The 2,986-nt window shown below is 38.8% G+C and overlaps 1 protein-coding gene and 1 long non-coding RNA gene across 2 annotated transcripts in view; both read right to left on the reverse strand.

Annotated features, from left to right (window-relative positions):
- The window catches only part of LOC116672320 (uncharacterized), an 8,585-nt gene extending 6,705 nt beyond the window's left edge, over positions 1–1,880 (reverse strand). The window contains exon 1 of the long non-coding RNA XR_004327525.1: positions 1,773–1,880. This is a non-coding gene — a long non-coding RNA (uncharacterized LOC116672320). The remainder of the gene's footprint in view (positions 1–1,772) is intronic.
- Positions 1–2,986, reverse strand: part of adarb2 (adenosine deaminase RNA specific B2 (inactive)) — a 292,008-nt gene that overhangs the window by 102,702 nt on the left and 186,320 nt on the right. The gene's annotated exons all lie outside the window — the stretch shown is intronic.

Raw genomic sequence — 2,986 nt, forward strand, 5'->3', positions numbered from 1 at the left:
TGTGTTTCTTTTGTGATATTTTTGGGGATCAGTTTGTCTCTATGTATTCATGTTTGGTCTGAACCCCTTTTGTAATGTGATGAGTGTACTTTTTTTTTTTATCTGGACCTTGAGTCTGTAAATAAAGAAATACATATGACAAGAATCCAGGTTAATGACCACAGGTGTGGGTCCGGCTATATTAATATTCAAAATGTGTTAATGGTACAGTAACCAGCCTACAGACATTTATCACCTGAATTGACAGAAAAGCACCAGCTTAGTGCGGATGGAGGGCCAAAACAAAGAAATATAGATGCTTCTTTAGGGTGGATGTACTCTCAGGCTCCCTTGGTGATGCTGACCGGTAATCCATGTTCATTATCTTTTACACTTTATGGTAGAATTCGTTCTCCTACTTTTCCTTTAGTTGTTCTGTTGTTGTCCTGCCAATGACCTCCTTTATTACTAAGATCAGTAGGGTCTAGTACTCAACTGGATCTGGTTCCTCTCACATTTATAAGAAAAAAAATCAAACAATGGTTCATTGTTTGAGAGTTTGAGCCAGACCAACAACAAATAGAAATCACATCCATACAGGGAGAGTAGTATACGGCTGTTAAAACATAATAAAATATATGACACACTGGTATCGGATCAGTCCTCTGTATTGGCCGATAAGCAAGTTCAGGTATCAGAATTGGTATTGGGAAGCAAAAAATGGCATCAGACCTTCTCTAGCTAGTGCCTGATTAATACAAGGGCACCGGCTGGAGAACCTAATCTACATGTTTTAATCTAAGCCAGAGAAGAAAACAGTCAGATTTTATACACATTGTTAAAGTTTGGTTAGGTTCAGGCAACAAAAATACTAAGTTAAGCTTAAAAAAAGGTTGTGGTTTGGGTTTAAGTCAGTCTTTACTCCTGGCTACGCGCCTGACGCAGAATGTGACAGTGTTGGTATTTTTTTGGATTTGTGAGGACTAGGTACCTGGTCCTCAGACATCTCGAGGGTAAATACAGACACTAGCTAGACTCTCGTCCATCTGAGGACATGGTTACTGGTCCTCAGATCTCTGCAGGGTAAATCAGACAGCTGCTAGACTCTGTCCAATCTGAGGACTATGGTTACCTGGTCCTCAGATCTCTGCAGGGTAAATCCAGACAGCTAGCTAGACTATCTGTCCATATGAGGGACTATGGTACAGGGTCATCAGACTCTGCAGGGTAAATCCAGACAGCTAGCTAGACTCTCTGTCCAAGCTGAGTTTTCTGTTGACGACTAAAACCACTTCTGAACGTACACATGTTCCACCAAAAGTTCCTTCCCGAGGCTATATTGCAGCGGCACCTTGGCTCCGTCAGGCGCTTTGCCACGCCCATGATGATCGTGATTGGTTTAAAGAAAAGCCAATAAACCAGAGGACTAACAGCCACTAGAAATTGGCGCTACTATAAACATAGCTATACGTCATAATTACTGCTTGAAAAAAAGAAAAAAAAAATTGACTTTACAAGGGACGACATCTTTTGATCAATCAATTAAATGAACAAACCCTTTCACGTGTGTTTCTTTCATAAAACAGAGTAAAGAAGCAAATCCTTAAATAGAGTGGCCAGTGCCCCCATAGTATTAAGCTTCGACCCCCCCCCCCAACTGTTGTAAATATGTTCATACATTTTTAACCACACCTTTATCCCAAAAAGGGGATATTAGTCATGTTATAATTCAATTATTCATGAGCAGGGATAAATAATAGCTGTAGCCTTTGAAGAGGAGGGGCGGGGGGGACTCTCTGGGCGGGAAAAGCTGAGAAAGGGGAGGCAAGCTTGCCCCTTATGACATCATAAGGGGAAGATTCCAGATCTCCATTTCTAGTCACAGGGGGGCCATAGGCAGGCTGGGGGAACGCATATTAATGTTAACAAAAACTCCTAAAGTGAAATTTTCATGCCATGGGACCTTTAACAATTCATCTAAAATACTCCCAGTTTATCCAGATCATGTAAATCAATTTATACAGTACATCATTTTTAATTGTCACTGACAGAAATGTTAATATTGGATGTTTCTATCACTTTTGCTGATAGTTTTACTCTTTGACTTTGCTTTCTCTTCCAAATGAGTCATCTTAACCTTGAAGCTTGCTTCAAATCTGCATAATTATTTGTTTCTAAATCTTTGAAACTTCATGTTGCCAAGTTCCCAAGTCTCAGTGATTAACTTTGTGAGTATTATTGATAAAACAAAATGATGACTAAAGCCTCAAAAATAAGACCACAAGTATCCTTTAAAACCTATTTAAAATATGAATATGGAAACATTTACCCTTCTGCTGTCTTCCACTCGACCATGAACTAGTTGTCCTTCCACGTCAAAATTCAAAAAATGATTTTTTTCATGTTGTTTTTATCTTTTATTAATGTTTTTTAAATGCTTTTTACGCTTTTTTGCAGCTCTTTTAAAGTCATGGTCAATAAACCTAATTTACATGACATTATAACAAATATTTTAGTTAAAGAAAAGCAGAAACAATGAATTATTTGGACTAATTGGTAAGTTCAGAGGATGTTGAGTGGATCACAGTCGTAGTTTCAGGATACTGTTTTGAAACCATTTTTTCAAATACTGTAAAATTTTAATGAAACACCCACAATTCAATGGAACTACTCATTGATTTGTTAAAATGTTGTAGGGCTTTTAGGCATCCATGTTATTTTTGGGAAATTTGGCTGAAAGAAACCCATATTTCTGATATGAAAAACTTTGAAAACGGCTCAAATATGAGCCGAGGACAACATAAACTGCTAGAGGTATTTTATGGGACGCCATCAGAATGCAGATGTGTCCCCGGTCTGTTTGTGGTGATAATCACAGCTGATGGTGTGGGTACAGTCTACTGTGGGAGCTGTCACCATCACTGTCCACATGCTGAGGCTGTAACACTATCTGCAAGGTCTCCCAAGCTGTTAATGAACTCCTCTCTAATGTGTTGTTCACACACCC

The sequence above is a fragment of the Etheostoma spectabile genome, chromosome 22 (assembly GCF_008692095.1).
Source record: "Etheostoma spectabile isolate EspeVRDwgs_2016 chromosome 22, UIUC_Espe_1.0, whole genome shotgun sequence".
Taxonomy (NCBI): domain Eukaryota; kingdom Metazoa; phylum Chordata; class Actinopteri; order Perciformes; family Percidae; genus Etheostoma; species Etheostoma spectabile.